At 39.2% G+C, this 24738-nt stretch overlaps 1 pseudogene; it reads left to right on the top strand.

The window, feature by feature from the left end:
- The window catches only part of LOC132405898 (uncharacterized), a 47823-nt pseudogene extending 24092 nt beyond the window's left edge, over window positions 1–23731 (top strand).
- The last annotated feature ends 1007 nt before the right edge of the window (window positions 23732–24738 follow it).

Here is a 24738-nt window from a genome sequence, read left to right as displayed (position 1 = left end):
ATGTTGGCCTTTATAAATCAGAACATTGAGCATAGGAGTTGGGATGCAATGTTAAAATTGTACAAGGCATTGGTGAGGCTGAATTTGGAGTATTGTGATCAGTTCTGGTCACAGAATTATAGGAAAGATGCCAAGAAAATAGAGAGAAAGTACAGAGAAGATTTACTATAATGTTACCTGGTTTTCAGCACATAAGATACAAAGAAAGGTTGAACAAGTTAGGGCTTTATTCTTTGGAGTGTAGAAGGTTGAGGGGGGACTTGATAGAGATATTTAAAATTATGAGGAGGATAGATATAGTTGACGTGGATAGGCCTTTTCCATTGAGAGTAGGGGAGATTCAAACAACAGGACATGAGTTGAGAGTTAGGGGGCAAAGGTTTAGGGGTTACACGAGTGGTAGCTGTGTGGAACGAGCTTCCAGTAGAAATGGTAGAGATAGGTTCGATATTGTCATTTAAAGTAAAATTGGATAGGTATATGGACAGGAAAGGAATGGAGGGTTACGGGCTGAGTGCAGTTCGGTGGGACGATGTGAGAGTAAGTGTTCGGCAAGAATTAGAAGAGCCGAGGTAGCCTGTTTCCGTGCTGTGATTGTTATATTTATATGGTCACACTGTGACTTCCCTACACCAGCTCTATGAAAGTCAGGAATACGCACATGTTGCCCTGCATTCTGGGTAAGCGCAGAAATAGGTTTACTCACATTACAGCTGTGGGTGACACAGGTGGGAGGGGGCACATTGGTGATGAGTGGATGGAGCAAAGGGAAGGAACGTGTCACTGTTGGCACAGGCCGAGGAAGATCCCAAGAGCTGGAAATGATGTCAGCGAGCTGGTGATGCTGTAATCCAGCGACTCTGCAGGATTTGGCCACAAACGTCCTGTCCTTCAGTGTTGACTAAAGTGCAAAGACGTCCATTGGTACTGAATTGCACCCTAGCAAAACACTGAGCCCCATTCTTTGAAGCTGGAACTTTTCACTCGCGCTTCCATCCAACTACGAAATATCGTGAGATATTCATTGACATGAAAAATATCTCCTCTTGTTCCCGATCCAGATCAGCAGCTCCCCGACCCTTCAGTGAAACTGCTGGGGCCGTCAGACGAGGAGATCTCCGCTAAAGGAACCGGCACCTCAGTTTGCCTGGTCAGTAAGCTGACGGTGGGCTTCCCTGTCGTCAGCTGGACAGTGGACGGGAGTCCAACCAGCCGTGAGGTGAAAACCAGCGCAGTGAGGCGGAACACGGACAGAACTTTCAGTCTCAGCAGCTACCTGACGGTGCCCGGCACAGACTGGAGTAGTGGCAAGGTATACTCCTGCGTGGTTAATCTCGGAGCGGCTTCGACAACATCCGCAAGTCACACAGTCCAACTGTTAAAAATGAACGCAGCCTCGTACTTGTTTGCTTCGAACAGATTTTTTTTTTTGCATCTTTCACCTCCCTCTACCACTCTCTTCACTGTACTCCGAACTCTGACCAGAGTTCTGTGGTTTCCATTGTGTTGTTATAATATTTCCACCCGAGACTGATTTTGCTCCTTTTCATTCTCGGAGAAGCTACGTGGGGGTAAAACTGGCCTGCTACTTGTCATCATTAGAAACATCAGCTAGTGAATTGTTTTCTCTGTTACCAGGGATGGATCTGATTGAAGTTATTCATGAATCTGTTAATGATTTCTCAGCAGTATCAGACTGACAGATGGCAACGGCCATAAATTGCTAATAAAGATGTTCAGTGGAGGAATGATTTCCGTGTCTGAGTCTTTTACACTTGTATGCGCTTAACATTCTCATTTGGGTGGGAGGAGGGAGGAGACTCGCGCGGGCTGAACGGCTCCTACAAAGGAAGTCCGGCAATCTGAAATCCTACAGTCTTGCAGTTGGTGGAGAAGGGAAGGAGGGGGCGAGGGAGGGAAAGAGGGAGCGAGGAAGAGAAGGGGGTGTCGAGGGAGGGAAGGAGGGGTCGGGGGAGAAAGGAAGAGAGTGTGAAACACCGATAGAAAAACAGACTGCCCTGGGGGTAGACGGAATTGTTGAGGTGAGAAAAAGAGATTTCTAAGCGAACAGAGAAGGAAGTCGGAGTGGGGAGGGATGGCTCTCTCTCCGTGTCCTTGTACCTATTTCCAACTCCAGCACTTGTCGTGACCCGGCATTAGAAAAGATTGCAACGTACAAAACATTGTCTTGTTAATATCCTTCAAGTCCCCTTGCCTGAATCATTTCCCGTGGGACAGTGCCAGGCTGCTGAATCATTTTATTTTCACAAACAAAGGGCTTTTCCACCATTTCTCCTCTAGGGGATGTAGAATTGTATTCACACTCATTTCTCCAAATATTGTTGTGGACAGGTCTCTCTCTCCTTTCTCAAATAATTCCCACATTTCAGACCAATATCTTACAAACTCCCCATTGTGTGTTGCACATTTAACATTTTCTAATAAGGAATCAACTTTAAATTTTTCCTTACACTCCAGCCGTTGATTCCTCTTTGGTAGATTATTCAAGAGCGAAGTACAGACTAAATACAGGTCGTAACTATAATATGCAAACACAAGGAAAGCTGCAGATGTTGGAAATTCAAGCAACACACAAAAAATGCTGGTGGAAAGCAGCAGGCCAGGCAGCATCTATAGGAAGAAGCACTGTCACGTTTCAGACAGAGACCCTTCATCAGGAGTATTCGTAAAGATTTGAAAGTAGGAGGGGGAGGGGGAAATGCAAAATGATAGGAGACGGCCGGAGGACGTGGGGTGATGTTAAGAACTGGAAAGATGATTGGCAAAAGGGATACACAGCTGGATAAGGGAATAGATCATGGGACGGGAGGCCAAGGGAGAAAGAAAGCGGGAGGGGAGCATCAGGGGAGATAAAGAACAGGCAGAGTGATGGGCAGGAAGAGTGAAAAAAGGGGGAGGGGAAAAAAAGTTAAATATATCAGGGATGGGGTAAGAAGGGGAGGAGGGAGAACTGCGACTCCAGCCTTGAACACCTGGCTGGGTCTTCACATGCTGCGACTGGGACTCCCATTTCCCTATCCCCCACCACTACTCTGCCATCCCCTCTCCCTCATCTCTCACCGTCAAGTCCTGGATCCTCAGAAGCTCTATCTTCCTCTCATCCCCACCCTCGCCGCTCCACCAATACCACCAGCCACCCTCCCCCCTCTAATCCCATCTCTCATCTGTTCCGGTTCTTTATCATTCCCTCCGACCTTCAACTCTTTGAGGAAGAGTGCTCTGTCCTCAGTAAAAGCCTCACCTTTGTTTCCGTGGAGTGATTCTGATGGAATCAATTTGCCATACATGGACAGGCCATTCTGTTTTGTTTTATTTTTTGTAATTTATTTTTTTATGGAAGTTCATCATCAAACAAACATTTCCATAAGATGTATTTCAGACATTGTGCATATACATCATATAATCATATATATCACAAATCTCCACAAAGTATTTATCTGAGGTATACACTTATAGAACAGAGTGGAAAGAAAAAAACAAGCAAAAGGGAAGAACTATGTACAAGTAGGGAGTGATCTTTTTTTTTACAACATATTCATTGATCTGTGAGAATAAAATCAGGCCTATGAGGCATTATGTAGTTAAACCATTTTTCCCAGTATGAATCAAATTGTTACAGCTTATCATTAATAGATGCTGTTATCTTCTTCATTTTGTAAATGTCCATTTTAATTTCCATCCATGTATTTAAAGTTGATCTCTCCTGTGATAACCGCTTCCTAGTAAGAGTCTTTTTTACCAGCCACCAACAGTATATTCATAAAATATTTATCTCTTTTCAAACATTCTTGAGGTATATATCGAAAATATATGGTCTTACTCTGTAAGGGTATTTCACATTTAAAGACGTCTTACAGGGCATTGTGTATCGCCCTCCATTAGTTCTTCGATAACTGGGAAGTGGTAAATAAAATTTGATAATGATTTGCATTTTGATTTCCACAATTTCTCCAGCAAACAGGGAAGTTACTAACATAATGGGATTTCTGAGAGGGTGTAATAAAATATCTTATCAAGTTTTTTCATCCAAGCTCCCTCCATTTCTGTGAACTGGTGCACTTCCATTGATATCTCCACATTGTTGTCCATTCTTCCTCAGATATAATTATCCCTCCTTCCTTCTCCTATTTTGTTTTAATGTACTCCAATAACACTGCCTGGAGGGTCCTGAACAGGGCTGGGAAAGAAGAAGGATTGGACATAGTGTTAGCAACCACATTCTGGAAGTCAAACAGAGCAGTAGAAACGACCACAGAAGCTCCAAAGACCCTATCCCCGGGGAGAGGAAAGATCTTCCAAGATGGACTACTACTTGAAATACTGGCTCAGAATAAAGGACTTTGTCAGTAGCCTTCTCCTCAAGAAAGCATAACTAAGTTTCCAACCCTGTACGTCGGCTTTCCCAGGGCGTAAAGGGATGGAAAGTTCCATAAACCAGGTGTGTTTTTTTCCTTAATCTGGCTATGCCCATGTAATCAGTGATACCAGTGGGATGTTGGGGATGAAGGAGGGTGACACCCAGATTGGAGGTTTGATGGTCTCTGTGCACCCATCCACAGGCATGCAACATGCTGACACCCTGCGAGTCCTCACTTGTTGGTTCTGCAATGTATCACTTCCGCTTTACAACTGACAGTTGCTGTTTTGTTAGTGGAGACCTCCATGAGCATCCACGTCATGTTGAGCAGGTAGGGTTTCATAATGACCTCGCTTCCCTCTGTTAACAACTTCTATATCCTCTAAACTCAATATGTTCAATAAGGCAACAGCTAACACAGGAATATGTTTATTTAGCACAAACACGCAAACGCTAGAGCAACTCCAGCAGGCCAGACAGCGTGAAGATGAAAATGAATAAACAGTCGATGTTTCGGGGCGACACCCTTCATCAGGATGGGAATGGAATAGAGAACACTCCAGAATAAATTTGGTGAGAGCCTCTTTATAAGACCAAAAAGGATTGGGAAAGAGAGCTTAGCCTTATTATTTATAGTGAGAATTGGGATAGAATTCTTCAATTAGTTAATACATCATCGTTATGTGCCAAACATTCATTAATACAATTTAAGGTCGTACATAGGGCCCATATGTCCAATGATAAATTAGCTCATTTTTACTCTCATATTAGTCCTATTTGTGATAGATGTCAATCTGAAATTGCGTCTTTAACTCATATGTTTTGGTCTTGTTCATTTTTGGAGAAATATTGGAAAGATATTTTTGATATTACTTCTGCGGTTTTGAATATTGATTTACAATCTCATCCTATTACCGCAATTTTAAGTTTACCAATGTTAGACTCACTGCATTTATCTTCTTCTGCCCGTCGAATGATTGCATTTCTAACTCTGATGGCTAGAAGATCTATATAGTTGAATTGGAAGGAAATTAATCCTCCCACTGTATTTAATTGGTTCTCTCAAACTATGTTATGTTTAAATTTAGAAAAAATTAGAAGTGGTGTTTTTGAGACTTCTATTAAATTTGAGAAGTTATGGAGACCATTTATTCAACATTTTCATATAATGAAATATGACCCTGTTCCAAGTTCATTTGATTTCCCGGCTTTTAGCCTATGTATGTTGAGAGGACCGGAAGTGACGGCATTGATGAATATTTATTCTTGTGAGATATTATAAACAGCCCCCTTTTTTTTCTCTCTCCTTTTTTTTGCTTCTTTTTTCTTCTATATTAGTTATTAAGTTAGTAGATTAGCTAGTTTTGCATTATATATTTTTTTTCTTTCTTTTTTCTGTATTTTTATATCATATATTATGAAATATTTAGACTTACCATGTTCATACATATATTGTATGGTTTATGTCTTGATAAACTCATTTATATTGTAACTATTATGTATGTTTTATTTCATATGTAATGGAATTTGTATGTTTGTAATTTCTTTATCAATATATCATTTGTATTCTGTCCATATTACTAATAATAATAAAAAGATTCAGAAAGAAAGAAACTTGGTGAAGAGGGAGTGGAAGGGCAAGTGTGTCCCATGTTAGTACCATAGAAAGATAGAAAATCTACAGCACAATACAGGCCCTTCGGCCCACAAAGCTGTGCCGAATATGTCCTTACTTTAGAACTACCTCGGCTTACCGACAGCCTTCTATTTTTCTAAGCTCCATGTATCCATCCAAGTGTCTCTTAAATGACCTATCGTTTCCGGCTCCACCATCACCACTGGCAGCCTATTCCACGCACTCACCAGTCTCTGCATAAAAATCTCACCCCTGATATCTCCTCTGTACCTACTTCCAAGCACCTAAACCCACACATACTTTTGGGGTCAAATGTGACCCGTTTTGACATTTGACAGGAGTAAAAGCACCCTAAATGCCTTTTTTATCCGAAATTTGATGATTTTTCCTAAAGTGATCCAAAATGTGCAAAAATGAAAAATATTTAAACATTTTATACTTTTGTACAGGTGCTACAAATTTTTGTTCATTGCGGCTGATGTGGGTCAAATGTGACCCGTATCTATTGAAATGGATTTTAGATCTCTGAAACATTAATTAAGATTAATCACCCATTCATTAATGTCAGATAGGCCATTTATACATTCTAAGTATATCTGTGGTTCAAAATCTGGTATTTAGGAGGAAACTCAAGGGTCGGGTCAAAATTGACACGGACCATACTGTGGAGGTATTGATTATGAACAGTATGTAAGGGTTAAAACATTGCCCCCTTGTCCGAGCTGTTTCAGACTTGACAAGAAGCTTCTGACTATCCACACGATCAATGCCTCTCATTATCTTTTACACCTTTATCTTGTCCTCCGTCGCTCCAAGGAGAAAAGGCTGAGTTCACTCAACCTGCTCTGATAAGGCATGCTCCCCAATCCAAGCAACATCTTTGTAAATCTCCTCTGTACCCCTTTTATGGTTTGCTCATCCTTCCTGTAATGAGATGACCAGAATTGAGCACAACAAGCATGGCCTGACAAGGGTCCTATAAAGGTGTAATATTATCTCTCGGCTCTTAAACCCAATCCCAAGATTGATGAAGGCCAAAGCACTGTATTCCTTTTTAACCACAGAGTCAACTTGCGTAGCAGCTTTGAGTGTCTTATGGTCTTGGACCCCAAGATCTCTCTGATCCTCTACGCTGCCAAGAGTCTTGCAATTAAAGCCCTCCACACTATCCATAACACCCACAACCTTTGTGTCATCAGCAGTTTTCCAGAACATATCCCTGAGGCACACCACTGTTCACCGAACTCCATGCAGAATATGATCCATCTACAATGAGACTTTGCCTTCTGTGGGCAAGCCAGTTCTATATCCACAAAGCAATGTCCCCTTGGATCCTATGCCTCATTACTTTCTCAATAATCCTTGCACAGGGAACCTTATCAAATGCCTTGCTGAAATCCATATACACTACATCTATGACTCTACCATTATGTGTTCTGTCACATGCTCAAAAAACATAATCAGTCCTGTAAGGCACAACCTGCCTTTCACAAAGCCATGCTGCCTATTCCTAATCTTATCATGCCTCTCCAAATGTTTGTAAAGCCTGCCTCTTAGCATCTCCTCCATCAGCTTACCAACCACTGAAGTAAGACTCATTTGTCTATAATTTCCAGTGCTATCTTTACTCCCTTTCTTGAATAAGGGAACAACATACGCAACCCTCCAATCCTCTGGAAATTCTCCCTTCCCCACTGATGATGCAAGGATCATTGCCAGAGGCTCAGCAATCTCCTTCCTCGCTTCCCACAGTAGTCTTGGGTGCATCCCTTCCAGTCCCAGTGACTTATCCAACTTGATGCTTTCCAAAAGCTCCAGCACATCATCTTCCTTAACATCTACATGCTCAAGCATTTCATTGCACTGTAAGTCATCCCTACTATTGCCCAGATCCTTTTCCATTGTGAATACCAAAGAGAAGTATTCATTAAGTACCCTGTTATTTCCTACGGTTCCAGGCACATTTTTCCACTGTCACACTTATATCCATATAATCATATAACAATTACGGCATGGAAACAGGCCATCTCATCCCTTCTAGTCCATGCCGAATGCTTACTCTCACCTCGTCCCACCGACCTGCACTCAGCCCATTACCCTCCATTCCTTTCCTGTCCATATACCTGTCCAATTTTACTTTAAATGACGATATCGAACCTGCCTCTACCACTTCTACTGGAAGCTCATTCCACACAGCTACCACTCTCAGAGTAAAGAAATTCCCCCTCATGTTAGCCCTAAACTTTTGACCCCTACTCTCAACTCATGTCCTCTTGTTTGAATCTCCCATACTCTCAATGGAAAAAGCCTATGAACATCAACTCTGTTTATGCTCCTCATAATTTTAAATACCTCTATCAAGTCTTGATAGTTTGATTGGTCACATGATTGGTCCTATTCTCTCATGTCTCATCCTCTTGCTGTTCACATACTTGCAGAATACCTTGGGGTTTTCTTTGATTCTGCCCATCAAGGCCTTCTTGTGGCCTCTTCTGGCTCCCTAATTTTCATTCTTCAGCTTCTTCCTGCTAGGTCTACTAGATCTCTATAATTACCTATTTTTGTGAAGCTTTTGTAAGCTCTTATTTTCTTCTTGACTCGTTTTACAACAGTCTTAATACACCACTGTTCCTGTACCTTTACCTTCCTTTCTCTGTTTCATTGGAATGTACATATGCAGAACCCCACGCAAATATCCCCTGAGCATTTGCCACATTTCCTCCGTACGTTTCCCTGAGAACATCTGTTTCCAATTTATGTTTCCAAGTTCCTGCCTGATAGCCTCATATTTCCCCTTACTACAATTGAAAGTATCCCCAACGTGTCTGTTCCTATCCCTCTACAATGCTATGGTAATGGAGATAGAATTGTGATCACTATCTCCAATATTTTCTCCCACTGAGAAACCTGACACCTGACCAGCTTCATTTCCCAATACCGGATCAAGTACAGCCTCTCCTTTTTTAGGCCTATCTACATATTGTGTCAAGGAACCTTCCTTAACAAACCTAACAAACTCCTCCCCATCAAAACACCTCAGTTCAGGGAGATGCCAATCAATATTTGGGAAATTGAAATCTACCACCACAGCAACCCTGAAATTATTACACCTTTTCAGATTCTATCTCTCTATCTACTCATCAATATCACTGTTACTGTTAGGTGGTGGATAAAAACACCTAGTAGAGTTATTGACGCCTTCCTATTCCTAACTTCCACCCACAGAAACTCCGTAGGGAATCCCAACATAACCTCCATCTTTTCTGCAGCTGTGACGTTATCTCTGATCAACAGTGCCCTGCCTCCACCTCTTTTCCCTCCCTCCCTAGTGTTTCTGAAAGATCTAAAACTTGACAATTGAAGTAGCCATTCCTGCCCCTGCAACATCTAAGTCTCTGTGATGGCCAGAACAACATAGCTCCATTTTCAATTCTTATACATATAAAAGTACTTTTTCTCAATTCTTACATTCATGCTGCATCAGTTCCCAAACTTTCCATTCTAGAACATGGGAGATGTGAGACATCTTCATTTATTTATAAAAAGGGTGCTTTCCTTTATCATTGATGCTGCTCTCACACACATTTTACACACATCTGCTCATGGCAAATTTTATCCCCATTGTAACAGGGATAGGTCATTCTTTCTATCTGGACTCTGCATCCAGCATATTAATTCTGTGCAAATCAGACATCTCGTTCGATAGCCCATCACCAGACACATCTCAGTACTTTCCTAGAGATTGCTCCTACATTTCTCTCTTGTCCACCCATCCTTCACCACTAGTCCTCCTCCTGGCACTTATCTCTGCCACTGTCTCAAGTGTTACTTGTGCCACTCAGGTCCTCAAACAGTCCTTCAAGGTGAGGAAATGCTTCAACTACAAATCTGTCCGGGTCATCTAATGATCTCGGTGCCAACTTCTCTGTAGTGGTGAGACCGCTTCATCAAGGATCTTCTCCCTGCTCTCCGAGAAAGCCAGGATCTCTCTATAGCAACAATTTCAATTCAACTGCTCTGCAGCCATGATGAGGCCAAACTCATATTTAAGGTGCAGCACATCATATTCCAGTTGGTTAGCCTCGAACCTCAAGACATGAACAAATGTTGCTCTAACTTGCATTATCTTCTAACCCTTTGTATAGAATAGGAGATTCTTCTCTCCTTCTCTTTTTACTTTTCCCTTTCAGGTTACCCTTTCACCCTTTCTCTACACCGCCTCTGCTCTCATGAATATTATCTGCCTTTATGACCCCATGCCTTTTGATCTTTCATCCACTGTCACCTTCTATAAGTTTCCTACCTCATTAACCCTTTGCCCAATCCACCTATCAACCACCCCTCACCCAACCTACTACCTCATCTGTGTCACTTATCAGCTGCCAGCTTGTACTCCCGGTAATCACTCCCACCCAATTTTTCTTTTTAATTCTGGCAGCTTCTGCTGAAGGCTCGCAGCCTGTAACGTTGACTGTTTATTTCCCTGTATACATTCTGCCTTAGGATATAGAGACTTTTTTGTTTGTTTGCATGTCCAGTTCACAAAGACATGAACTGAGTATTTATTTCAATAAGATTTCTTTTGATAAAGGAGTGTACTGATTATTTTGTTTATGTAAAAAGGAAGCAATGATATGGATCATTGATTTAATTTGTTACCCCTCTCAGTTGGAGGTAAACATCTCACATGTACGTTCACAATCTATCTGCTATAGATTCAGTGTGGCAGATTTGTCATTCAGTAGATAGACAACTTGTAGTGATGGGACTCCAAGTCTGCCTGGGTGTTAAAGTCTATTATCATCAGCCTCGAAATTTATTGTGCCGGCCGTAAATCTGAAAGGTGTGCCTCTGAACCCAAATGCAAGTTATTAATATGGATGAAGGAATGATATCATGCTGACACCTGGGTATTCACTTACACTTCCATCCAGTCTAATCAGTAACATATCAAGTTACTCTCTCTTCATTTTGTTACTGTATCCATGAAGACAGATATCACTAGGCTTCCACCTTCTCGAACTTTCCACCAATAATAAGAAGTTATATCCCTGTTCTTACTTTCCATAATGTGTATCACCTGCCCAATTCAATTATGATATAGCTAGCCATGAGATTTTGACTGTGAAAATAACATTGGAAGAGTGGCAGCACTGGTTTGAAGTCGCTGAACATTGTTTGTTGTATGTACGGCTCAGAAGACTTGAGCTTATGACCAGAATGCATTGCTTTTAGCCATTTTAATAGTGTCATTACTTATTGTCTGGGTTCCAAAACCTAAAGCCTGACACTTTATCTAGGCAATTTGATCCACGCAACCTCCCAAGCCCGATTCAGCAGATAGGCTGGAGTTGATACTTCCAGAAAATAAACGTTTGTCCCTTGTCTTTTTGAATATTTTTCCAAAGTAGAAATGCACTCGAGAGCAGTAATCTAGTTTCCAGCAATGTTCCCCTTGGTAACCTTTTTGTTCCACCCGAACTTCAAGCAGATGTGTTCAAATGTGCCCAGGATAATAGCCCACTCTGGAACTTCAACTACCCTGGAATTCATTAAAAAGACAATATTAATGGTCTGGTGTTAATCAGGATGTCAGGTCATTTGTCCAACACTTTGCCATTTGTACCCATTCCAAAAATTCCAATTCTCCTCTCCCAGGGTCTTCTTCTTTTCAACACCATCCCTTTTATCCACGGTCTCATTTCTTTCTGCATTATATCTCAGGTTTTCCCACTTCATTCTCATGTTCTGTAATTTTAGTTGTTGTTGATCGACTTTTCAAAGTCTGTAGTTTTTCCCCTCATTGCATTGCCCAGAGCCCGTGAAATTGCAGACTTTTATTGCAGGGCCTATTCAGGCTACATGGATTTTCTTCTGATATTGTGTCTCATGGGAGTTCACAATTTACTTCAATAGTTTCAATGGCTACATTTAATGTCAGAGAAATGTACACAATATACATCCTGAAATTCTTTCTCTTTGCAAACAACCAGGAAAATAGAGAAGCGCCCTAAAGATGGAATGACAGTAATGCCAGAAACCCCCAGCACAAGCAGCAGTAAGGCAACGCCCCCCCCCCACACTACCCTACCAGCAAAAATTCATCTGCACCCTCCACTGAGCACTCAAGCAGGCAGCAAGAAAGATGAAAAACACAGACCGTCAGTACCACAAAGTCTACTGCTTCACCCAGTAATTTGACATACCACCGGTGCTCTCTCCCTGATAAGGGTCAAATAAGTGTTCAAGTTTTAGAAGTATTTTGTAACCCTATTCAAGCTACTTCTAGCCTTTCTTACAGTTTTCACCCATAGACGAATGGTCAGACTGAGAGGACCACCAAAACTTGGAATTCATCATTTTTTCTTTCTTTCTGAAGACCAATCCTCTGGAAGTGAACATTAAACTTGGGAAGAGATAGGTCTTTCAGCACCTCATCATTCTTCATCTAACATGTGTCTGTTCAAAAGTCAATTTGGGTTTAAGCATCCTCTCTTTCTTGAGTAGGAAACCAATATAGTGTTTCATTTGTGAAACTGTTTGTCGAGTGCTGTAAACAGTGATGGCTTAAAGCCAAGAGGACTTTGGCTCACTTCAATAAGGCAGCAATTCCATGGAAACAAGAGGAAATGACCTGATACTTCTTTTCTGTTGGTCTACCCAAGCTGTTCTCCTTAAACTAGAGTCCTAAAAGCAAGCTTTTGGCTTCATTGGGCTCTGTTAAGAAGGTTGTTAGGAGAATCAATCCTGTAATATATAGATTGCAGCTTCCCAGGTATCACCAAATCCATCCAGCTTTTCACATTTCTGAACTCAAATGCTGAATCTGTCATCCTTTGGCCCCTATACCTAAACCTCTCCCTCCTCCCACAATCATAGATGGAGCACCTGTTTACACTGTCCAGAGATTGCTTGACTCCTTTCAAGTTAATGGGCCCTTCCAGTGTTTAGTTGATTGGGAGAGTTGTGACCTGGAAGAGGAGAGTTGGGTTCCAGTCTGGGGCATTTTACATCCTGATCTCATTACTGATTTTCATTGGCTTTACCCAAATCACCCCAAACTGCCAGGAGACGGATTAGGAAGGGGTGTTCTGTCACACCAGGAGCCATTCGAAATATATATACTTTTTTCACATAGGATGTGGGTTGTATTTTCACAATGTAAGCTCATGAGCATGCAAAGATCCTTGGATTGTTTACCTTACATTTCTACTTTGTTTGTTTTTGGAGTAGCTCTCGGTTTTTGCTTTGTGATGCATATGTCCCTGTTGGTATCCATCATGGGGATTGTGAAGCACTCTGTGTATTTATCACTTTTGTTCAATTTGCACTGATTCGATAACCATTGCATTTTTAATTTTTTTGCATTGTAGTTGTTGTCTTATCCACACCCCTCTTAATTTTATATACCTCCATCAACTATTCTCAATATCATGCGTGATTCAGATCTTCAAGTTCCTGTGTAGTTTGTTTGAGTTCTTCCCGCTTAATTCCTGTATTATTTTTGGTCTTACTTAAACTGCTGAACTTTCTGGGATTCTTGTAGTTGCCAGATAACCTGACAGAGGTTCCTCTGTTTCTTTCTGTCACCTTAAACCTACACCCTATAGTTTTTAATTCACTTTCACTTGGAAAAGAACTGTGTGCATTCATCCAGTCTTTGCCCCTCTACATTTTGTTCCAGTCTCTTTGTATTCATGGAAAATGTCATTGCATGTCCAACATCTCCTGTAAGTCAGGCTCTCAGTCATAGCAATATTCTGAAAAATCACTCTGTATGCTCCCTTTCCAGCTTAATGACTTTGCTCCAACAGAAGGATGGAAACTATACAAATGCCGCAGGTGTTGCCGCACTATTATGTCATACAACTGCACTATAATCATATGCTGACTGATAAAGGTTGATATGCCAAATAGTTTTTGTCAGCATAGCATACTGTCCTTCTGTGACAATACATTCAAGGAACAATGTACTAGCACTCCTACATCCCTTTGTTTTACAAAACTCCCCAGGGTCTTAACATTTACTATGATCGTATTACACTGTTTTGCCTTCCCAAACTTCAACCCATTGCACTTACCTAGCCAGAATGCCATTTGCCAGTTTTGTGCCTATTTACTTGATGCTCTAGATCCCCTTGGAATTCTTAATATATCCAAGAACATTCAGTCCTGCATTGTCCAAGAACATCCTCAGCAGCAGTACTATATTTTCATTAATATTTACCGATCTTTTTTATTAAGTTTCAAATCAATATAAATAACAATGATAGTGATACAAAGAGATCAGGATTACTTTAATAATGGTTAATGTATACATAAATAGACTCTGAGTAACATATGTAATATGAGCCTTCCAATCTCTTATTAACTAAACATGAAAATGTTTTAAGGAAAAAATATTCTTACAAAAAAACCTTAAAATAACAAAAAAAATAAAATAAACAAAACAAAACAAAAGCTGGGCTGCCTAGTTTCATCAGCTATAATTGTTATTTGTCATTAAATCCACTTCTCCGTACACAAACAAAAAGTTATTGAGAAGGATTTGGGAAAGATCAGCTTATATCACATGAAAATGTTCAATAAATGGTCTCCAATTTTCTTCAAATTTAACTGAAGGGTCGATAGTGCCACTCTTAATTTTTTCCAAGTTTAATCATTTTATAGTTTGGGAAAAACATTGAATCTTTCCATTTAAATAAAATGGATCTTCTGGCTATTAATGTAGCAAATGCAATCAAATGGCAAGCTGAAGGGGATAATTGATTAGGGTCCATCATTGGTAATCCAAAAATTGCGGTAATACGATGAGGTTGTAAATCAAGATGCAAAACTATTGAAATAGTATCAAAAATATCTTTCCAATATTTTTTTTCTAAAGAGGACAAGACCAGAATATTTGGTTCAAAGAAGCTATCTCAGACTTACACCTGTCACAGACAGCATTTGTATGGCAATAAACATGAGCTAACTTGACCTTGGACATATGGGCCCTATGAACCACCTTAAATTATATCAAGGCATGGCTAGCACACATTGAAATAGTGTTAACTAGTTGGAGAATTTTCTCCCATTTCTCGATAAGTAAAGGTACTTGAAGTTCTCTTTCTCATTCATTCTTAATTTTATCAGATATACCTAAATGTATTTTTGTAATCAGATCATAAATAATTGCTATTAAACTCTCCTGATAGGGATTTAAACCTACATCTTTTCCTGTAATTTCACTTTGATGTGATACCAAAAAGTAAGTAACATAATATTCAAAAAGTTTCTTATCTGTAAGTATCTGATAAAATGTGATTTAGGCAAATTATATGTATTCAGCAGCTGTTCAAAAGATATGAGTGAGTTATCCATGAGTAATTCACAAGAACATGTTATTCCCTTTGTTCTCCATAAAAAAAAAAGCATGACCAATTCTGGAAGGTTGGAAGAAAAAAATTAGATATAATAGGACTTGATAGGATAAATTTATTCAATCCAAAATAATTACAAAACTAAAAAAAACATATTCATCTTGTATGTTTAGTTATTGGATTAGTCATTTGTTTATTCAGTTTACTAAGTGCAAAGGGAAGCAAGGCCCCTAAGATTGAAGCCAATAAAAACCTCTGTGCAGACTTGCGCTCGTGGTTCACCCATCATGGGCAATGAATTTCATCCAGATCTTGTGTCCAAGACATTAATATTGAATATTAATTGCCTAATAATAGAACCTAAAATTCAGTATTCTCTAACTGCCCTCCTTTTTTGATTTTTGTAAATATTTCTTACTTAATCTAGGATTTTTATTCTGCCATATATGTGAAGAAATTTTAGAGTCAATAATATCAATAAAGGATTTAGAAATTAAAATTGTTACTGCCTGAAATAGATACAAAAATTTTGGTAAAATAATCATCTTAATAGTATTAATTCTACCAATCAACGATAAGGACAATGGGGACCATATAGTAAGCAGTTGTTTAACATGATCAATTAAGGGTAAAAAGTTAACTTTAAATAGATCTTTATGCTTCATAATAATTTTAATGAATCAGTAAAGTAATCAGTAACCAGTCTGAATGGTGATTATCTATAGACTGGAGCTTGCATATTTGATGAGAAAAGTTCACTCATTGATTCAATTTATAATCAGAAAAAGTACTAAACTGAGCAAGGAGTAATATTATAGCAGGGATGGATTTCTCTATGTTTGAGATATATAATAACAGGTCATCTGCATATAGGGATACCTTATGTATCTCATTCCCACGAATAATGCCAAATATATTGGGTAAATCATGAAGAGCGATTGCCAAGGACTCCAAGGCAATATCATATAGTAAGGGACTTAAAGGACAGCCCTGTCTGGTACCTCGAAAATGCCCATAAAAGGGAAATCTCTAAGTACAGAAGCCAATACTATATAATATATCAATTTATTCCAAAACATAAACTTTGGGCTAAAATTAAATTTCTTAAGCATATTAAATAAATTATCCCATTCAACTCTATCAAACGCCTTCTCAGCGTCATGCAAAATAACACATTCTAGAGTTTCAGATGAAGGAGTATAAACAATATTCATTAACCTCCTAACGTTAAAATAGCAATAACGATTTTTAATAACTCCTGTCTGGTCATCAGAGACAATTTGTGGCAATATAGTTTCCAATCTAATTGCCAATATTTTGGAAAAGATTTTGGAGTCCACATTCAACAAGGATAAAGGTCTATATGATGCGCTTTCAGTGAGGTCTTTATATTTTTTAGGAATTGAAGAAATAGATACTTTATAAAAGGATTCTGGTAATTTACATGCAGATAAAACATCCTTAAGCATTCTACATAACCAAGGAGAAAGTGGATTTGAAAAAGATTTGAAAAATTCTAGTGTACACCCATCCGAACCAGATGCATTACCAGAATTCATCAAAGAAATAGCTTTCTTCATTTATTCTTCCACGATGGGTGCATATAATAATAAATGTTCATTAAGTGCTAATTTTGGAATATTCAATTTACTTAAATATTCATGCATTATGATAGAATCATCAGGAAATTCTGATTCATATAAAGTGGTTTAGAATTCTTGAAAAGATTTATTAATTTCGTCATGGTCAACCATCAAACTACAATCCCGTTTACCAACTTTAGTAATCTGACATTTAGCCGAAGCAATTTTCAATTGATTGGCCAATAATTTACCCGATTTATCACTATTTATTTAAAAATGACTCGTATTACTTATAAAGTCATTGATTTTCAATTGGGGATGTTTAATAACAAACTATGTTGCATTTGAAGTTCAACTCACTTTTTATAGAGCTCCAGATTAGGAGCAACAGAATTTTTTTTATCAATTTCTTTAATCTTATCAACCAAAGTACGTATTTCATTATTAATTCATTTTTTCAATCCAGCAGAATATAATATAATGTGACCAAGAATGTAGGCTTTAAAAGTATCTCATAATATCCCACTGGAAATTTCTTCCGTAAAATTAGTTGAAAAGAAAAAGGAAGCTGCTCTTTAATAAAGTTAACAAAGTTTAAATCCTGATGTAGAGTAGAATTGAACCGCCATTGCCTAGTACTAGAAGTTACATCAGTTACTTTGATTCAGAGTTTCACGACCATAAGATCCGAAACAGCGATAGCATTATACTCACAGGCAGTAACAGATGGAACTAACAGAGAGTCAATAATAAACTAGTCAATTCTAGAATATTTATGATATACTTGAGAAAAGAAGGAGAACTTTTTTATCATTAGGGTGTAAAAACCTCCAAATATCTAAAATTCTGGAGTCAACTAAAAATAATTCAATAAGAATAGCATATTTGTTTGGAGGTACCTGGCCGTCCGTAGATCTGTCCATTGAAGGATTCAGACAACAGTTAAAATCTCAGTCCATTATCAACATATATTCATTTAAGTTAGGAAGAAATGCAAATAAATGTTTAAAGAATTCAGGATAGTCTACATTTGGTGCATAGGCATTAACCATAACAACTTTTTGGTTATAAAGTAATCTGGTAATTAATATTGATCTACAATTCCGGTCTGAGATTGTTTCATAGTGAAAAAATGAAATCGAGGTGTCTACAAAAATAGATAGACCTTGCACTTTAGCCTGTGAATTAGAATGAAATCGCTATCACTTCCAAAACCTAAAGAAATGCTGATTATCCTTCTTCCTCACGTGAGTTTCCTGGGCAAAGATAATCCAAGCATTCAATCAATTAAAAACTTTAAAAATCTTCTTCCATTTAATTGGTTGATTCAAACCAATCATATTCCATGAGACAAAGTTAGCAATATTATCTGTTTTATTTGAATAAATTATATGGTATGTAAAGGGTAAACCTTCCTGCATAGGAAACTTATGAATCAGGAAGAGTGAAAAAGATATAACAGGGAATCGGAAGTTCCAAACATTCAGCCAAATTTGTGGTTTTAGTTCAGCCCAGATGTAAAAAAATCTAAACTAAAGATAGCCCCACCCTTACGCACAAAATCTGAAAACTGGCCAATAGACTGCCAGAAAGCTAACTAGTACCTCCCCTACCCCCAATCTCTTGATGGCAAGTCTCCAAAATTGAAAGAAAAATGATGTAAGATACCACCCAGTCAAAACATTGAAAAAGGAATGCCATATTTGCAAAACATTTTGAGAAGCAAAATCTTAAAAAAGCGAAATATCCAGTCACCAGATCAGAAAAAAAGCTTCAAACTCTAACAGTCAGATCTATAAATTGGATATTAGTGTATAAGCAAATGAATACAGACACAAAAAAAATTGGGGAAAAATGTGGACTTCCACCTTAGTCAAAACATTGAGAAGGGAATGCTATAAACAATTCCAGAATACAATCTTATTAATATTTCAGAGAAAAAAACAGTCATTCATCAAATCAATTTAATTATTTTCAAAAGATGAACAATTGAAAATATTAAAGTAACAAAAGAAAAAAAAGGAACTGAAGCATAAAAGCATAATAAACATCCATACTCCAAAAGACAATACGAGCGTTATCAAACCAATGGCAACAATCTGCACATTTCAAAAGACTAAATCTGTGAACTAATCATCAACTTATAAAGCAAATGAGTACAGAAACGAGGAGCATTCAGTTTATTAGACAGCTGGGATCGAACGTCGGTCGTCAAGGAATTGTTCAGCTTCTTCCATGGATTTAAACCATTTACATGATTTGTCAGGCAGAATAACCCTTAAACAGGTTGGAAATAACAGAGTTGGTTGAAATATTCTTTGATAAAGCACAGATATCACTGGTTTAAAAAGTAATCTTTCTCGCATCACCTTGGGACTATAGACCAACCAGTAGAAACTTGAGTTCCCCGTGTACCATGACCCTTTTCCAAGGGACAATTTGATTTAAATGCTCCTTGGTTTGCACATAGTAGAATCGGGTTCCCCCTCTTTAGGGGATTTAGATTACAGAGCATGATGCGCGCAATCCAATATAGGAATAGTAGAGACACCTTCAGAGCCAAACATGTCCATTAAGAATTGAGAGAAAAATTTAGTAAGCTCACCACTCTCAACATATTCACGGAGTCTTTTTATGCACAGGTTCTGTCTACAACTGTGACTTTCCAGGTCAGTAATCTTGAGTTTATACTGTTCCAGTGTCTGAGCAGTCAAATTTAATTTATTTTCCAATGCATCCCTCTGTGATCTCTCTGAATTCCAGTTTCATTGAGTTCAGCTATTTGCCGTTGTTGTTTTACACTGTCCTGCATAAGAGCTCCCAGTTTGCTTTCAATGTCCCTTAAAAGTACTACCAAATTAGACAATTTTTTTATTGAATTTATCATCCAGAAGTTTCGACATAGCTTCCAAAGAGAGTGGAGATTCTTCAAGTAGTTTAGGATCTCTTTCGTTCCTTCCACTTCCATTACTGATGCCTTTTGCCCTCTGGTATTCAGTTTCAGTGTTTAAAATTCGAAGTTCAGGCACCTATAAGTGTTATAAACACTTTATTATAAATAGGGAAAGGGTGGTAAAAAAAATTGAAAAATGAATGGAGCAAAGCCACAATACGACCTATTCCATCTAGTGCCCCAAGAGATCTCCAATATTTTCATTAATCTGTTCATGTACACAAATTATCACAAAAACAAGTTTGAACCTCTAATTAGAGAGGGGTCTCCAAGCTCTCTACCTCAGGATAGTTAACGCATGGTCCTTATCAGCCACCTCTAACAGTGGCCCCAAATGCTCCCCAATTCAGTGTGAAATTTCTTCATTCATTCAGAGACACAGGGTATATGATCTTCATTGTACAGAAATCCCTTTGAGTTCATCCACAAAAGAGTCTATATAACTATCTCCGCAAATTTGGTTTGCAATTAAATTAATCTCCATATCACATTTGCTCCAGAAACATTTGACAGAAAAATCATCTTGAGCTCATCCAAGTTACAATCTCACTTTTCTCAATCTGTCTTGTTTTTCTGTTGCATCTCACTCCCTATGACCTTCGTGAGGGAGTGGAGATGATACACAGAACAAATAGGAAGAAACATAGAAAACCTGCAGCACAATACAGGCCCTTCAGCCCACAGATTTGTGCCAATCCTTTCCCTACCTTAGGAATTACTAGGCTTACCTATAGCTCTCTATTTTCCCAAGCTCCATGTACCTATCCAAAAGTCTCTTTAAAGACCCTATCATATCTGTCTCCACCACCATTGCCAGCAGCACATTCCTGCACTCACCATTCTCTGAGTAAAGAAAACCTACCCATGACATCCCCTCTGTACCTACTCCCTAGCATCTTAAAACTGTTTCCTCTTGTGGCAACCATTTCAGCCCTGGGAAAAAGTCTCTGACTATCCACACAATCAATGTCTCTCATCATCTTATACACCTCTATTAGTTCACCTCGCATCCTATGTCACTCTAAGGAGGAAAGGCCAAATGCACTCAAAATGTTTTCATAAGGCATGTTCTGCAATCCAGGCAACAACCTTGTAAATTTCCTCCACATTCTTCCTATGGTATCTACATCCTTCCCATAGTGAGGCGATCAGAACTGGATACAGTACTCCGAATTGAGTCTGACCAGGATCCTTTACAGCAGCAACATTACCTCTCGGCTCCTAATTTCAATTCCATGATTAATGAAAGTCAATACACCGCATGCCTTCTTAACTACAGAATCAACCTGCACAGTTAGTTTGAGCATCCTATTGACTCAGACCCCAAGATCTCTCTGATCTTCCACACTGCCAAGGGTCTTACAATTAATACTATATGCTGCCATCATATTTGAACTACCAAAATGAACCAATACACATTTATTTTGGTTGAACTCCATTTGCTACTTCTCAGTCCAGTTTTGCATCCTATCAATGTCCCACTATAACATCTGATAGCCCTCCACACTATCCACAACACCTCCAACCATTGTGTCATCAGTAAACTTACTAACCCATCCCTCCACTTCTTCATCCAGGTCATTTATAAAAATCACAAAGAGTAAGGATCCTAGAACAGATCCCCATGTCTCACCACTTGTCTCTGATCTCTATGCAGAATATGACTGGGATACAACAGACTTTGCCTTCTGTGGACAAGCCAGTTCTGGACCACAATGCAATGTTCTATTGGATCCCATGCCTCCTTACTTTCTCAATAAGCCTTGCCTAGGGTATCTTATCAAAAGCCTTGCTGAAAACCATATACACCACAACTACTGGTCTTCCTTCATCAATGTGTTTAGTCCCATCCTCAAAAAATTCAATCACGATCATTAGGCATGAGCAGCCCTTGACAACACCATGCTTACTATTCTTAATCATATTATGCCTCTCCAAATGCTCATAAATCCTGCCTCTCAGGATCTTCTCCATCAATTTATCAACCACTGAAGTAAGACTCACAGGTCTATGATTTCCCTTTCTTGCATAAAGGAACAACATTCAAAACCCTCCAATCCTCCAGAACCTCTCCCGTCCCGATTTATGAATCAAAGATAATCGCCAAGTGCTCAGAAATCTCCTCCCTTGACTCCCAGAGCGGTCTGTGGTACATCTCATTCGTCTTCCCCCCTTATCCAACTTGATGCTTTTCAAAAGCTCCAGCACATCCTCTTTCTTAATATCTACCTGCTCAAACTTTTCAGTCTGCTGCAAGTCAGCACTACAATCACCAAGATCATTTTCAATAGTGAATACTAAAGTAAAGTATTCATTAGGTACCTCAGTTTCCAGACACACTTTCCCACTGTCACACTTGATAGGTCCTATTCATTTAAATCTTATCCTCTTGATCTTTACATACTTGTAGAATGCCTCGGGGTTTTTCTTAATCCTGTCTGCCAAGGCCTTTACATGGCACCTTCTGGCTCTCTTAATTTCCTTTTTAAGCTCCTTCCTGTTAGCCTTATAATCTTGTAGATCTCTAACATTACCTAGCTGTCCGAACCTTTTGTAAGCTTTTCTTTTCTTCTTGACTAGATTTATTACAGCCTTTGTACGCCACGGCTCCTGTACCCTACCATAACATCCCTGTCTCATTAGAATGTACCTCTGCAGAACTGCACACAAATATCCCTTTGACATTTGCCACATTTCTTCCGTGCTTTCTCCTGAGAACATCTGTTCCCAATTTCAGCTTCCAATTTCTTGTCTGATAGCCTCATAATTCCACTTACTCCAATTAAATGCTTTTCTAACATGTCTGTTCCTATCTCTCTCCAATGCTATTGTAAAGGATGTAGAATTATGATCACTATCTCCAAAATGCTCTCCCACTGAGAGATCTGACACCTGACCACATTCATTTTCCAATACCAAATCAAGTACAGTCTCTCCTCTTGTAGGCTTATCAAGAGGAGTCTCCCCAACCGACATGACTGCACTCTTGAACCAAAGACTTTCGAACCTCGCTGGTCAACCTGTTATATGTGTTATGACACAACAATATCATCCCAATATCTTCAGTTTAGGTGCTCTAACTCTCTGGAATATGGATAGCAGGTGCAGCACTATTGAAGATTCAGGTCACCCCACAAATTACCGGACATCTTTTGGCACCAGGAATTAACATTTAAAGAGCACGTGAACTGGGGTCCAGTGCTTAAATGTAGGCTAACGTGGATTATCCGAAAGTGCCTTGTTTTGTTCTTAGTTCTAGGTTCAGTTTAATATCATGTCTTGATCAGAGTCACGGATGATCCTACGTTCTCTTCAAGGTCTCTCATCAGAGTGCGATTGAGGCAACATGGACCCAGTGGGGTATCAGAGTCATTCATCAGCTGTGGCCAGCAACAGCAAGAAAATTTCAAGATCGCACCTGGGGATAGACGACCTCCAGGTCACCGTGTGCCAACTATAGCAGGGAGGAAGCCGGAGTTGCTCGGGTGGGGATGTTGGTTGCTCTGTGGAGCCAGCTCATCTTCTGACCACAGAGAATATTGCGCTGTAACTCGGGAATTTGCCACGGCTCCTTACACCATATTTGTTGGTGCTCGAATTCCACTAGGCCTGGTTCCATGCGGAGCGTGGAAACGTGGCCTTCATTATCTCTCTCACCTGACCAGGAGAGCCCTGACATGGGCCACCGCGCAGTGGGAGCCAAGGTCGGAGATTTGCTCTGATTTGGAGGAATTTATAGATGCCATGAGGACTGTGTACATTGACCCCATCTCTGAACTTGGAGTGGGTGCATGTTGTCTCAAGGACACCTTCGAGTAATAAACTGCACCCATGTGTGTTCTTTTCCAGCTGACTATCCCTGCAAAGGGGAACAACAACATTAGAAATAGAGAGCTGCTTGCGGTCAAGTTGGTACTGGAGAAATGGTGACACTGGTGTGAATGGGCCAAGAACACTTATCGTACTAATAGACCAAAAAAACTGACAAATTCAAGATGACAATAGACTGAATTTCAGGTAGGCCAGGTGGTCTCTTTTCTGTAACTGCTTTAATTTTGTAAATTCCTTAATTAATTGAAAGGTTCTGAAATTAAAAGGTTTAAAATTGATTTTAATAAATGCTGCTTAAATCATGTTAAATATTAAAATTACTAAAAACCATAAGCCAAAACAATATGAATGAAAATATAGCATAAGACAGTTTTATTCAAGTTATTGAAAGAAACATTTTCTCATAAAAGACATGCTCAGTCTGAAATATAGGCTTAGCATGTGAAACCTGTCCTTATATTTTTGCACACAAATACAGAATTCTGTGTTGAAATTGAGATAAGCACACATGGATTTCACCTTGAATAGGAATGAAATTATCTCAGTCCTTGTCCTTGATGCTTGATAAATAAGAAAAAGCTTGCTCATACATATAAGTAGTTGAAAACTGCAGCAAAATGTCCATTGTTTCCCGGTGTCTGCGGGATACAGTTCTTTCACTGAAATCCAGAACTTCTTCAGTGTCAGGTTACCTTGACTGCTCAAACAGACTGCATCTCACAAAGTTCCTCTTCTCTCAACGTCAAGTTCAAAGCTGAGCAGATGATTTAGAGGAAGGGTCCCTCACCCACTCACACACTAGTGTTGAAAGAGAGGGAAAATAATGTTCAGTTTTGCTCAGCAGTTCTTCCAGGTGGTTTTCAATAAGACAAGGCTTTCTGATCCTTCCTCACGCTCAAGCCCAAGTAGCAGTGGAAACGTTTCATGATTTTTCAACATGATCTTTCAAAGATTCACTTCCCTTTGAAATCCAAGAAACTTGTCACTTGATGTCA

This window comes from Hypanus sabinus, chromosome 16, assembly GCF_030144855.1.
Source record: "Hypanus sabinus isolate sHypSab1 chromosome 16, sHypSab1.hap1, whole genome shotgun sequence".
NCBI lineage: Eukaryota > Metazoa > Chordata > Chondrichthyes > Myliobatiformes > Dasyatidae > Hypanus > Hypanus sabinus.
This window is presented reverse-complemented; position numbering and strand designations above follow the sequence as displayed.